This window comes from Bos taurus, chromosome 13, assembly GCF_002263795.3.
Source record: "Bos taurus isolate L1 Dominette 01449 registration number 42190680 breed Hereford chromosome 13, ARS-UCD2.0, whole genome shotgun sequence".
Classification (NCBI taxonomy): domain Eukaryota; kingdom Metazoa; phylum Chordata; class Mammalia; order Artiodactyla; family Bovidae; genus Bos; species Bos taurus.
Window position 1 is genome coordinate 69,899,177 of NC_037340.1, and position 15,489 is coordinate 69,914,665.

General features: G+C 41.5%; 1 protein-coding gene across 8 annotated transcripts in view; it reads right to left on the bottom strand.

Annotated features, from left to right (window-relative positions):
• ZHX3 (zinc fingers and homeoboxes 3) overlaps positions 1 to 15,489 on the bottom strand; it is a 113,206-nt gene that overhangs the window by 71,870 nt on the left and 25,847 nt on the right. The window contains exon 1 of one of the 8 annotated variants that reach the window (XM_059893050.1): positions 29 to 10,697. The exons of the other annotated variants lie outside the window; for them this stretch is intronic. The gene's annotated coding sequence lies outside the window, so the exon portion shown is untranslated. Of the gene's footprint in view, positions 1 to 28; positions 10,698 to 15,489 lie in introns of those variants that run through there. 8 annotated transcript variants of the gene reach the window in all.

Below are 15,489 nucleotides of genomic sequence, written 5' to 3' on the forward strand. Positions count from 1 at the left end.
TTAATCTGTATTCTAGGAAGACACCCACTTGGGATCATCTGTCTTCCAGTTTTCTTGCCCACGCCTGGGAAGAACTTTCCCGACATCCCAATGCCACGAAACAAATGGATTCCAACAGTCACGAGGTAACTATGACAGCAAAGCCACAGTTACTTATGAGATCACAAAAACTAGATGATGTAATTTTTTAAATTAGAGGTAAAACCCACGTAACATAAAATTAACCGCTGTACAGTTCAACGGCATCTAGTATATTCACTATGTTGTACATCCATCACCTTTATCTAGCTCCAAAAGATTTTAGTTATCTATCCCCAAATGAAATCTTGTAGAAATTAAGTAGTCGCTACCATTATCCCTGTTCCAGCCTGGCAACCATTAATATCCTTTCTGCTTTGATTAATTTATTATGGATTTTTTATATAAATGCAGTCACACAGTATGTGACCTTTTGCATCTGCCTTCTCTCACCTGACATCCTGTCTGAGGTGCTTCCACACTGTAGCATGCATCAGTACTTTCTTTTTACGGCTGAAAAATATCCCACTGTATGCATATATCACATTTCACTCATCCACTCATCCACTGATGGACATTTGGGTTGTTTCCGTCTTTTGGCTACTGTGGTGCCGCTGTGAACATCTGGGTACAAGTACTTGTCTGAACACCTGTCTTCAATCATTTAGGGCATATACTTAGAACTGCTGGGTCATATGTTAAGTCTATATTTAACTTTTTGAGGAACTGCCAAACTGTTTTCCATGGTGGCTACACCATTTCACATTCTCACCAGAAAAGCACGAGGGTTCCAACATCCTCATCAACACTTCATGTTTTCTGTTCAGTGTGTTTTTAAATTATAGCCAACCTTGTGGATGTGAAGTAGTATCTCATGGCGGTTTTAATTTGCATTTCCCTAATGACCAATGATGTTGAACATCTTTTCACACGATTGCGGGCCATTTGTATACCATCTTTGGATAAATGTTCAACCAAGTCTTTTTTCCATATTTTAATCAGGTTGTTTATCTTTTTGTCGCTGAGCTGTTACGAGTTTTTTATTTAAAAACATATTATGGCTACTAGGCCCTTCTCAGATTTGTGTATTTTCTCCCATTCTGTAGACTGTCTTTCCACTTTCTTAATAATGTCCTTTGATGCACAAAAGCTGTACATTTTGGTGAAGTCCAACATATCCATTTTTTCTTCTTTTGTTGCTCACACCATTAAGAGTCATTTCTAAGAATCCATTACCAAATTCAAGGTCATGAAGATTCACCCTTATGGTTTTTCTGAGTGTTTTGGCTCTTCCAATTAGGTCTCTGATTCATTTTCAGTACATTTTAGTATATGGCATGAGGTTGGAATCTAACTGCATTCTTTTGCACGTGGATATCCAGTTGTCCCAGCACCATTTGTTGAAGAGATGGTCCTTCCCCTCACTGAATGGACTTGGTACCTTGGTCAAAAACAACTGACTATAGATACATGGGTTTATCTCTGGACTTTTAAATTCCATTCCATTGATCTATTTTGTCCATCCTTATGCCAGTACCCCATTGTTTTAATGACTGTAGCTTTTTTTTTTTTTAATTAAGAAGTGGATTTAGAGAGAGATACATTCCATAGACAGAATGTAGTCTATCTAAAAAGGTAAGAATAGCCCTGGGAGTAACACACTCCATAGACAGAGTGTGGGCCATCTCAGAAAGCAAGAGGCCAATTGTAGTTTTTTGTTTTTTTTTTTTTAATTGGGAAGCATGAGTCCATCCTTCTCTTTCAAGATTGTTTTGACTATTTGGAGTCTCTGGCAATTTCATATGAATTTTAACATCAACGTTTCCATTTCTGTAAAAAAGGCTGCCTGGACTTTGGTAGAGATTTCACTGAATCTATAAAGCACATCGGGTAGCACTGCCACCTTTATATCGAGTCTTCAACCTATGGACGTGGGATATCTTTCCATTCTGTAACATATTACTAATTTTAAGTTACCTTAAAATATCCTTGATAAGGTAATGTCATAAAGTAAATTCCTTTAGTTGTATCTCTAGGTAATCTACTAAGTATGTCCTGAAGTTAGTCACAAATATGAAGTTTATTTACCATGAGGAGCTCAGTATTCATATTCCAGAGAAGGAAGGCATATTATTCAGGGTCTGGCTATTTGCTTTTGTTTATGGGGAAGGTTAGAATTCAAGGATTTTCATTCCCTTGATTTAGTTAGTTTTAATTTTCATCGTCAGCTCCCAGTAGAGGAATTGATATGCATGAATCTTATATGTTCCCTGATAAGAGTAAGTTGTTTAACAGGCTTCACAGAACGGAATCAAGAACTCTCTTTCCATATAGTTCAAACTTTAAAAAACTGATGATGAAACATCATCATCAATTAGCTACTTTGCCAAATACTGTGTGCAAATGTGTGCTCAAACATCCTGGGTTGGGCTTCCCTGGTGGCTTAGTGGTAAAGCATCCACCTGCCAATGCAAGGGACACGGGTTCAACCCCTGATCTGGCAAGATCCCACATGCTGCAGAGCACTAAGCCTGAGCGCCACAACTACTGAGCCCAGACACTCTACAGCCCACACTCTGCAACGAGAAGCCAGCACAATGAGACGCCTGCACGCCACAACTAGAGAGCAGCCCCCACCACCTGCTGCAACTAGAGAAAAGCCCACACAGCAATGAAGACCCAGCACAGCCAAAAAATAAAAAAAATTATCTTTTTAAAAAAAAGAATTAAATCTTATTTTTTAAAAAAAACAGCCTTGGTTAGTTACAGCTTAAAGTATCAACTATAATCAGGAGGGAGAGGAGGAAGCCTTTAAAAGTCTTTTCACTGAAAATGTTTTGGTAAAGACTATGAGGGGATAACTGTTTGAAGTTATAAACATAACTTGGGCTGGACACAATTTGTTCTTTGCACTCATGTCAAAATTAGAACTGAAGACAATATAGTAACCCAGAAAAAATAACTGTGGCTTTCTGAGAGTAGTGATTTCAAGGAATTTATAGATTCCCCAAAAGAAAAGTCATCTTAAAACCAGTAGATTATTAGTCTGAGGGGCTGTGATTGCTTCAGTTCCCATGTTCAGTGTCAACTTTTCAAAGCTTTGGTGTATCTCAATATATGGGTCACCTGGGACTCGAGGTCCAAGGTGGCCCAGTAATATCAAAAAAGGCTTTACCACTATGGAGAACACTACAGATTCCTTCAAAAACTAGGAATAAAACCACCATATGACCTAGCAATCCCACTACTGGGCATATACCCTGAGGAAACCAAAATTGAAAAAGACACATGTACCCTAATGTTCACTGCCGCACTATTCACAATAGCTAGAACATGGAAGCAACCTCGTCGTTCATCAAAAGATGAATGGATAAAGCAGCTGTGGTACATACACATAATGGAATATTACTCAGCCATAAAAAGGAATCTATTTGAGTCAGTTCTAATGAGGTGGATGAACCTAGAGCCTATTATACAGAATGGAATAAGTCAGAAAGAGAAAGATAAATATCATATACTAATGCATATACATGGAACCTAGGAAGATGGTACTGATGTTTGCAAGGCAGCAATGGAGAAACAGAAAACAGACTTATGGACACAGGGAGAGGGGAGGAGAGGGTGATATGTATGGAGAGAGTAACACAGAGACTTACATTACCATATGTAAAATGGATAGCCGAGGGGAATTTGCTGTATGTCTCAGGGAACTCAAACAAGGGTTCTGAATCAACCTAGAGGGGTACGATGGGGAGGGAGATGGGAGGGAGATTCAAGAGGGAGGGGACATATCTACACCTATGGCTGATTCATGTTGATGCTTGACAGAAAACAACAAAATTCTGTAAAGCAATTATCCTTAAATTAAAAAATAAAATAAATTTTAAAAAATACAATGGTAATTAAAAAAAGAAGAATGGACAAAGAAGTTGTGGTACATGTACAAGGTGGACTATTACTCAGCTATAAAAAGGAATGCAACTGAATCAGTTCTAATGAGGAGGACCAACCTAGAGTCTATTATACAGAGTAAAGTCAGTCAGAAAGAGAAAGACAAATATTGTATGCTAATGTATATGTATGGAATCTAGAAAGATGGTACTGATGATCCTATTTTCAGAGCAGCACAGGAGACACAGATATATATAGGACAGATTTTTGGATACAGTGGAAAAAGGAGGGGGTGAGATGACCTGAGAGAGTAGCATTGAAACATACACAGTATCATATGTAGAACAGTTAATGAGAATTTGCTGTACGAGTCAGGAAACCCAAAGATGGTGCTCTGTGACAACCCAGAGCGGTGGGATAGGAGGGGGGTGGGAGGGAGGTTCAAGAGGGAGGGGACATATGTATACCGTGGCTGATTCATGCCGATGTGTGGCAGAAACCAACACGACACTGTAAAGCAATTATCGTCCAACTAAAAATAAAATAAAAAAAATTTTAAAGGCTTTAAGAATCAAACTGCTTATAAATAACTTCAATCAGAAAATACCATCTGGTCTTGAGATAAACAACTAGCAACCAAATCCTGGGAAAAAGAAATCCAATTCCACGTATTTTGTCATCTATAATGAAAGCAAAGGCAATAAAAATATCTTCTGGCAGGTGCTCAGGGTCAGTGCCTTGGCAGGGAATGTTAGCTAAGGCAAAGTTAGAAGGTCTGATGTTTGTTTGGTTTATTTTCGTTTTTGACCAGAAAGTTTAAGTTGAAAAGGGCAAAAATAAGGAGACAAGGGGGAAAAAAGTAGACTTGGGCAAGAAATGCAGACCAGATAAGCAGGTAGTACCTGAGGCAGTGAGGTAACAGACAAGGAGGGGACAGCTGGCCACGGGGGGACACAGAGTGGACAGCTCGCTGGCTGCACGCACTGCAGAGATCAAAGGATCCTTTCAGCACAGTTGCAGCAAAGCTGGTCAGTATAACATCCACGGCAGGCTCACGCTCAAGGCATGAGTTTTGCCACCAATTCTTCAGGAACTGGAAAGCCCTTATCACAGGGCCGGTGGAGAGGGCACCCTCTGCTCTGGTCCTGCCACTGCCTCACGGGGTCCCGTCTTTAGGGCCCACACCATCTCCCACCCTCTAAGAGCAGGTTCCATACTCTGAGTGAGCAACTGCACTGCTCTCTCCACACTTCCTCAGCTCTGTCTGCATGCTGTTCATCTGACTCTGGGTCAAGAAGCAGGGGAAAGGCGGGAGAAAGTGGCAGGGCCCCATGAAATGGGGTAAAGACCGTGTTCTCCCCATGAAATGGGGTAAAGACCGTGTTCTCCTTGATGGGAGGTACAGCAGATGGAAATGAACTCTACAAGGAATGCAATGGGGGAAGGGGGTACTGGGTCCTTTTCCATCCCAGAGACAGACATCCTGGGCCTCTCAAGCCTAGACTCATAATTGCTGCTCTTGGGTAATAAAGCTGAATGCGTGACAGCCACTTGGGCCTGGGGGGAGTTTTTTCTCAATTATCAAATCACGTGCCCCAGAGGCTGTGGGGTTTCTTTTTCTGTAGCTCTCTTGGCAGAGCAGTCAGGGGCCACACACCAAGTGCTTCCATGCTCCCCTGACCCCAGAAACCCCGGCAGAAGGGAGCCCAGATGGGCACTTGGGCAACACCTGCTGTGGGGCCGGCTAGGGTGAGGAGGCCCTCACCCCACACTCGTGTAGTTAACACTCAGTGTCCTATGTCGCCTCAAACAAGGGCTGTGATTTGGATCTAATGTGGTAATGGCTCTCGTGGTCCCCAACCGGGTGCCCTGGGCTCTTTCACTGCTTGGCTCTTTCTCTTTTTTCTTTCTATAAAAGGAGCTTTCAGTTAATTGCAGGCCTGCCATTCTGTGCCCAGGAGCTAAACCCCAGCGGCATCTGCCTTGGCTTTGACGGGCCCACTTCACGTTCGTTCTCTGATCTCTTTGTGGTAGTCTTAGTTACAAGCTCCTGGAAACCAGCCCTGACTTGCAAGCACTACTAGTCAGGAAAAGAAAAGCAGGGGAGGGGTCAGGGGGTGCGGTGAGGACACAGCTACAAACTCAGCATCCCTGGTTTAAAATGGCCCAAAGCGGGACACAGCCTACATGTCGGTCAACATGAGGATGGACAGACAAATGGCGGGATTGACACAATGGAATACTACTCGGTGATTGAAAAGGGCTTCTCTGGCCATCCAGTGGTTAAGACTCCGTGACTCCACTGCAGGGAGCACAGGTTCGATCCCTGGTCAGGGAATTAAGATCTTCCATGCTGCATGGTGTGGCCAAAAAGAGTTTCCAATACAGAAGACTCTCAAAATCACATTGAGCAAAAGAAGCTGCACATAAAAGAAAATATACTGTACGATTCTATTTATGTGGAGTCCTAGAAGAAACATGATTAACGTACGGTGGTAAAAATCGTAACGGAGTTTATGTTCGGACGTGAAGCCTGACAAGAAGGGGCATGAGCGGACTTCTCTGCGGCAACAAAAGTGTCCTATAGATTGTTGAGGAGGTATTTATATGGGTGTAAACATTTGCCAAAACTTATTAAACTATACAGTTAAGATCTGCACATTTTTGCTGTATGTAAATTATATCTCAATTTTCAGGAAACAGAATTCCACAGTCTTTATTAAAAATGGCCAAAGAGATTTCTGTTGTGTTGCACCTATGTGGCTACCATTCTGAGGAAGAGGCAGGATGTTTGTTCAAAGTACTCAGATATACTCCTAAAGACAAGACAAAGATAAGCCCCTTCCAAGTAGCGTGAAATTTATGCCAGAGCATTTAAGTCTTAAGACTGAATTAGATAAAGAATTCCCTCAAATTTCTCTCACTCAACATCCAAGTTAAATATTTTAAGAATGTTTTCAGGGCACAAAGTCTAGTGTAGAGGATGGAAAGACTAATTCGGTATTACACACATTAGAAATGTGTGAAAAAACGTCCCCTGATTGTAAAAGCAATACACATTCGGTATAGGAAAACTGGAAAATACAGAAGACTATAGGGGAAGAAAACTCACATACTCCAAGATCATAAGCATAAAGAAGAAAATTAAAAGTCTTCTGAAAAATATTCCCTATCCAAAACTAAGCACTTGTCAACATTTCATACACACAATTTTAACCAAATTGAGATCGTAATGTGCATAGTTACTATTTTTTCACTTAAATTTATGTAACAAACATTTTCCATGTCATTGAGCATTCTTTGCATTTTTTGTTACTACTGAAATTAAATAGTTTCGTGTGATTATTGGCCATTCTTATTTCTCTGTGAGACAGCTTGGCAATTTAAAAAATAATATTGATTCTTTTTCTGATTATAATATAGTTACTGCTGAAATGTGGAAAATACAGAAAAGTATAAGACTATAAGGGGGAAAACTCACATAATTCAAACAAAAAAACAATCACGATTGTTAATTTTACTTTTCTTTGCATGTATGTTTTTCTTATAGAGTTGATATTCTAGATAAGTCCATTTCAGAGTATGTCTTTTTTCACTCAGCATCACTAAAAACTACATAAGCATTTTCCCTATCTTATTAAAGTCTATCTAAACTTTTATTTTGTTAGTTTCATCTTGCCTGTAGAATTTTGTTAGCTGCAGAGATGTTACAAAATTTAAAAACTGTTCAGTGTCAGAAACTTGAGTATGTATATTTGAGCTTTTTTTACTTTATAAAGTAGAGATAAACATTTCTGTTCATAAATTATTGCCTTAACCTATGATTATTTCCTTGGGATAAACTGTCAGTATTTTAATCCCTGGGTCAAAGAGTATGAACTTTTTTAAAGACTCATACTGCCAAAGTGCTTTAAATTCTCTCCAGATAATTTAATGCACCTCTGACCTGGATCCTTATTTAGAAATATGAACAGAAAACCAACTAAGAATAAAACTGTAAGAAAAACAATAGATGCCTGAAAACAGGCACCAAATTGAATAGAGGAACCAAGCCCAGAGGAAACCAGGTTATTAACAAAGGAAATAAAATCAGTTTTGCATTCTCTGAAAGATCTGTGAAGATACCATTTCAAAGATCTGTAAGGATACTAAGGTGGAGAAAAGCAACACTAAAAGCTACTACTGGAGAATAAAGAAATGGAACTAAAAAAAAATTATTTTTTAAAGTCCTCCGCAGCAAATCTCTGTATAGCAAAAGTGCTTGTGCCCCTGATGCTCAGTCGTGTCTGACTCTTTGCAGCCCCACGGACTGTAGCCCGTCAGGCTCCTCTGTCCATGGGATTTTCTACAAAAGAATACTGGAGTGAGTTACCATTTCCTCAGATCTTCCCTACCCAGGGATCAAACCATCTCCTGCATTTCCTGCACTGCAGGTAGATTATCACTGAACCATCAGGGAAGCCTGGATAGCAAAAGGAGCATGATCAAAGATAGAAGTAGTGATCTAGATGACTGAACAGATAAATTCTCCCAAACCAAGCGATAAGAAACATGGGGTAAGGGGATAAATCCGGATGATCCAACATATGTTTAATATACATCTATTTTTTTTTTAAGGTGAAGGGATGGAGAGGGGAAAACTGTCAAAGAAAACGACCAAATGTCTCTGAAGTTCTGAAGAGGGAATTGAGTACTAGGTTGAAAGGGTCTGCCAATGGTTGATATCAACACTGAAAAAAGAAACAGTGAAATACAACTTGGTGAAGATTTTTTAATTTCAAGAAAGAGACCCTGGCAATTTAAGTTAGGAGAGGATGGCAGGGTGTAACCATAACAAAAGGAAAAGTGGGTTTGCACCCGACTTCATATCTGTAACACCAAATGCTAAAACACAAATGAAACATTTTCTACCAAGTTTTGCAGGAAAAAAAAAAAAAACATTTTAAACTTAGACTCCTATAGCCCCCTGAAAGTGGAAGTGAAAGTGAAGTCGCTCAGTTGTGTCCAACTCTTTGCGACCCCGTGGACTGTAGCCCGCCAGGCTCCTCCGTCCATGGGATTCTCCAGGCAAGAATACTGGAGTGGGTTGCCAATGCCTTCTCCAGGGGATCTTCCCCACCCAGGGATCAAACCCATGTCTCCCGCATTGCGGGCAGACGCTTTAACCTCTGAGCCACCAGGGAAGCCTTCATAGCCCCCTAAAACCATCATTTAAGCAGGAAGGCACAATGAAGATATTTGGGGGGTTTCTCCCAGGTTTCTAACTTTACCAACCACATCCACGAAGTTACTATTTCACCAAAACAAGGAAGACCAGAGATCGGCGAGTTGTCAAAAAATTACTCAGCACCCTTTCAGTGGTTTTGCTCTAGACTAATTTTTCATTTAAATATTAGATCCTGTGATAATGCTGCAAACACTAAGGGCAATCACAGAATTTCTCTTTTCATCCTCCCTACCAAGTAACAGTCTTCCTCAAGGACCTGTTTTTATGCATGTGTAACACTGTGGAGATAATGCTGCACAGGTCCATTAGACACACTTAGGCTCTTAACTGCCTCTAACAAAGTCACCTCTAACGACAGTCAAACACCAACTCTAGAAACCTAGGTCCATTACATGCAGAGAAACTGGGCAAATAAGGAACCTAATCAAATGTACAGGGTCTCGTGACTGCTTCTCACTAACATTCCCAAAAGATAATTATTTTGATCAGCTAGAGACTGGTACAAGTAATAACACCTAAGATTCAGTCCATTACCAAAGGTAAGTCATAGCTCTTCAAGTATTCCATCTGGGTACGTACATGTATGTATATGAGTGTGTGCACTTGTGCATATATGCATGTGTTCACACACCAAGAATGTTCTATACCTTGGAAATGAGATTTTCTCCCTAACCTGAATCTGTCCAGCTGTAGCAGAGCTTCTAAAGGCCTACAATATGGAGCTCCAGCTACCTACTAACTATGCAGTTGAATGAGGTCGCCCACCACCAAGGGCAAAGGCAAGCACATCTCCTGGGGAGGTAGCAAATGAACATTAATGTGACTCATCTACGGTCACTGTGGGTCTTCCCTGGTGGCTCAGATGGTAAAGAATCTGCCTGTAATTCGAGAGACCCAAGTTTGATCCCTGAGTTGGGAGGGTCCCCTGGAGAAGGAAATGGCTACCTACTCCAGTATTCTTGCCTAGAGAATCCCATGGACAGAGGAGACTGGCAGGCTTTCATGGGGTCACAAAGAGTCACACACAACTGAGCAACTAAAACACACACACATACACACACAGAGTCAGTGTGAGTCAAAGACACACACAAGGACTTGTGTTCTCCAATCTCCAACCTAGACACTGTTCAGAACACAACTTCTCTCAGGAACAGTACATGGAAAGTCTCTGAAAAGTCTTGGATGGGAAGAGGGGAGGAGAGAGATAAAAGGGACAAACATTATTCCCTGTACTTGTGTAATTTTTGGCTGCTAAAAGTTTGTGAATTATTTGCACAAATCTTAATAGAGAAAAGAAAGAAAGATTATTACACAAAAACCTCCATTTCTCCAACCTTTGTAATAGAAGCGTTTCCCCAAAGTGACAAGAAAATAGTACATGCTTCATAATGTGACAATTACCAAAAAATGAATGATTACATTGTTACTTCAAAAGGAACACAACTGTTGACCAAATAAATGAGTTCATAAACATCTACTTTGTATCAATACTTTGCAAGGCCCCAAGCAGCCTGCCATCCCAGACTCTTTTCTCTCAGACCACTCACTTTCCCTGCTGATCTTCTCTCCTCTGATCGCTTCAAATCCCATCTTCTGTGCCAACAATCCCCAAGGCCAGCTTTCTCTCAACTACAGAGCTAGCTGCTACCAGATATCTGCTATCAGGTGGTCCACTGCCTGCCATGCTCACTGTGTCCCAAGCCAGAATCATCATCTGTCTCAGAACTGATCCATCTCCTTTATTTAACATTCCATGGCAACTTTAGGGCTACTCATTCAGAAACTCTCCATCTCCATGGAGGCAGCTGCTTTTGGCTTGGTGCCATCATAGCTTTTGCCTATAATAGTGATGGGTGCAAAATAGTCACAAAAAATATTAGCTAATTGAATACATGGTTAAAACCATATACTACCATCAGTTCAGTTCAGTCATTCAGTCGTGTACTTCTCTTTGCGACCCCATGGACTGCAGCACACCAGGCCTCCCTGTCTATCACCAACTTCCAGAGTTTACTCAACCTCATGTCCACTAAGTTGGTGATGCCATCCAACCATCTCATCCTCTGTCGTCCCCTTCTCCTCCTGCCTTCAATCTTTCCCAGCATCAGGGTCTTTTCCAGTAAGTTGGTTCTTCACATCAGGTGGCCAAAGTATTGGAGTTTCAGCTTCAGCATCAGTCCTTCCAATGAATATTCAGGACTGATTTCCTTTAGGATGGACTACCATGGTAGTTACAAATTAAGAAAACTAAAAAGAGCCTGGGATGTTTCTCAAGCCCAGTGTCAGAGTTTAGTGGAAGGGCTACAAACTGGAAGTCCACAGGCAGAACTGGGCTGTGGGAGAGAAGTCTTAAGTGGCCAGAATATTATTTGGGAAAATAACATTAAAAATAACTACTTACAGATAGGGCCTAAAAGTTTCCTACAGATAACTACCATTTCTGTCTTTTAACAAATTCTGACCTTTCTGTTATATGCCCATAGCCCCTACCCTATAGTTAAACATTCTCTATCACCAGAGGTCAGAGAAGGCAATGGCACCCCACTCCAGTACTTTTGCCTGGAAAATCCCGTGGATGGAGGAGCCTGGTAGGCTGCAGTCCATGGGGTCACTAGAGTCGGACACGACTGAGCGACTTCACTTTCACTTTTCACTTTCATGCATTGGAGAAGGAAATGGCAACCCACTCCAGTGTTCTTGCCTGGAGAATCCCAGGGACGGGGAAGCCTGGCGGGCTGCCGTCTATGGGGTCGCACAGAGTCGGACACGACTGAAGCGACTTAGCAGCAGCAGCAGCATCACCAGAGGTGCTGGCCATAGGCCGAATGTATTTTTGCACTATAAGGGTGACAATCCTAAATTATTTTTAAAGCTCTTTTGAATCTCGGGGCTCTATAATTATGTTTATTTATATATGTTATTTAAAGCAAAGAGGAACTAAAGAGCCTCTTGATGAAGGTAAAAGAGGAGAGTGAAAAAGCTGGCATAAAACTCAGCATTCAGAAAAACTAAGATCATGGCATCTGGTCCCATCACTTCGTGGCAAATAAGTGGGGGGAAAATGGAAACAGTGACATATTTTATTTTCTTGGGCTCCAAAATTACTGCGGATGGTGACTGCAGCCATGAAATTAAAAGACGCCTGCTCCTTAGAAGAAAAGCTATGACAAACAGCGTATGAAAAACCAGAGACATTACTTAGCTGGCAAAGGCCCATCCATCTAGTCAAAGCTATGGTTTTTCCAAGAGTCATATTCAGATGTGAGAGTTGGACCACAAAGAAGGCTGAACACCAAATTGATGCTTTTGAACTGTGGTGCTGGAGAAGACTCTTGAGAGTCCCCTGGACAGCAAGGAGATCAAGCCAGTCAATCCTAAAGGAAATCAACCCTAAATGTTCATTGGAAAGACTGATGCTGAAGCTCCAATACTTTGGTCAGCTGATGCAAAGAGCCAACTCATTGGAAAAGACCCTGATGCTGGGAAAGACTGAGGGCAGGAAGGGAACAGGGAGACAGAGGATGTGATAGTTGGATGGTATCATCAACTCAATGAACATGAGTTTGAGCAAACTCTGGGAGATAGTGAAGGACAGGGAAGCCTGGCAGGCTGCAGCCCATGAGGTTGCAAAGAATCAGACATGATGTGGCAACTGAACAACAACAAAAAATGTATTTATTTGCAATTATTTAACATTAAGATGTTAAAACTGAATAAACACAAATATTTGGAAAGTTTTAAGATATCAACACACTTTTTAGACATGCTAACTAATGGAACATAACAGATGCTCTGTTTTGGTTTTTTTGGGGGGGGGAGCAAAGGACCCAGGAACAACTGTAACACTGAACATATACTGAAACCACTGCAGGCACCTAAATCCAAAAGATCCATCAGTCACGTGTGCCACCACCACAAGCCTGGCTGGTTCTTTTTTTAAAAAAACATAATTTAATTAATTAATTTATTTTTTGACTGTACTGGGTCTTCATTGCTATGCACGAGCTCTCTCTAGCTGCAGCACGCAGGGGCTACTCTCTAGTTGCAGTACCTGGGCTTCTCATTGCGGTAGCTTCCCTTGTTGCAGTGCAGAGGCTCTAGGGCATGCAGCTCACTGGCTCTAAAGCGCGGGCCCAACAGCTGTGGTGCACAGGTTTAGTTGCTCCACAGCATGTGGGATCTTCCTGGACCAAGGATGGAACCTGTGTCTCCTACACTGGCAGGCAGATTCTTGACTACTGAGCCACCAGGGAAGCCTTTCTTGGCAGGTTCTTTATAAACTTACATGCCATTCTTTAGGGATTAGGCTCCTTCTCCATTAACCGGAATCAGGCTCAGCCCTGGAAACCAGTCTGCCCATTCAAAGAGTTGTGTCTCATTTCAGGAGGCAGTAGAGTAAATGCCCCCTTGTTAGGTTTCTATGTGAGGTGAGTAATGGAGCAGTTAATAAGGGGCACTTTCAGTCCACTGGCCTGGTAGTTGTTCAAGTGATGGTATCCTGGAGCATGCTTGCTTGTAGCTGATTGTGAAACTTTCAGGGAAGGAGGAGGGGTAAAACGCAACTGGCTTCCTCTCCTGACCAAGCACTATAGACAGAGATCTGGGAGAGCCGACTTTGGCAGGAATTCTCATTTTTCATTGACTTCTGTCAGTTTTCACAAGACCCCTTCTGCAGCTTCTGGAGCTAGTGAGTGTCCCAGCCATCCCCTCACGGTCACCAGAAACTGTAGGGGAGGAAAAAACATCTTTTCCCTCCACTCTTCTGTGTTCTTAGCTGGTCTCCTTTCTCCCTGTTCTTAGGGTGGTGGGGCCAAGAGGTATCCTCTGAGGAGACAAGGGCCTGGGACTCTCCAGCTCCAGTCTGGACCAGAGCTGGGCCAATACTCAAGTGCATAACCAAGAGTTATTTTCAGTCATCACCAGGCCACTGGTGAATGATAATTTAGCTTCAATTGTGTTGTTTAACGAAACTGTGCTTCCGATTTCAAGTTCATGAACGAGTGACTCCAATGTCACAAACGGAGAAGAAATAAAGGAACTCCTTGTTTTACTTCAAATCTGAATTTAAAGGGCTGGTTACATCATTGCATGGATACAGATCAGCATTTTCCTCAGTACATCTCATTTTATTCATAAAAAAGGCATCTGTCATCCTTTGGGTAACATGTCATGGATATGACCTTGTACCAAAAAGCACTGGGCGTATCTATAAAATATTCCAAAACTTGCATTTTTCCTTTCAGTGGTTTTAACAATGTCATTTAGTGCTTTCATTTTTTTTTTTTTTTTTTTTACAAAATCCAAGGTGGTGAAAGCTTGTTGCTCCTTAGATGACAGATGCCATAGGGAAATGACCCTGTCTTATTTGTTCACTGCTGTTATCCTAGTGTCTAGCAGTAGGTGACACATAGTAGGTGGTCAATAAAAGTTTGTTGAGTAGATTTAATTATGTAAGAATTCACTTTGATCTTAGTTGTAGTTTTAGGAAAAAGACACCTATACACTAAAAATTATTAAGAAGTCCAAATACATTCTGAGGCACAGTCAACACTGGAGTGAGTAAGAAGGTTTACAGATGACAGGTTTGAAAGGAAAGTACTTATAGGAAAGGAAAGTACTTGATAAAGTTATGTTGTGATTGCTGAAAAATCTGCTAAATCTGTGGTCACAATTTTAAAATCATTAAGCTATTAAAAACTCCACAGCCTTCCTTTAAAAAGAGAGTTAAATCTAAAAAGAAGTAAAGGATAAACACCACTTTGTTTTGTTGAACGCTGATTACATACAGGGACTGTGCTTGGCACATTACACACTAATTTCATCTAACCCTCACCAACACCCTATGAAACAGATGCTCATTACCTCCCTGCTATTGACAAGGAATCAGACACAGAGAGGCCCAGGGACCTGCCTTAGGTCACAGAGGGGCAAGGCAAGAATTTCAACCCAGACTATTGCTTTTAACCACTTGGCTACCTTGGCAGACGCAGTGTTACACTGGTCATAAAATCACCAGGGCAGTCACGAGGTCCAAGTGAGCGCATGGAAAAGCGATTCCAGGCACTCAGTAAATACTGTTCACCATCTCCCTTCCTGGTTCTCCTCTCCCAATCTCTGCATCTGGGGGCCCCCCCCCTGGCTCCCTAAGTTGTAATTTGGGAAGACAAGCAGTGACCCAATAATTTCCTTCCTCCCTGCTTACAAATTTGGAGAACTTTTGGATATTTCAAACAATTTGTGGTATTGTTTGATGCAGGCCACTGAAAAGGAATTAAACATGTTATAAATAATCGGGGTGGTTAAACACATAGCCTCTGGTCACACAGTATATGGGAGAACTGAGATTTCAACCC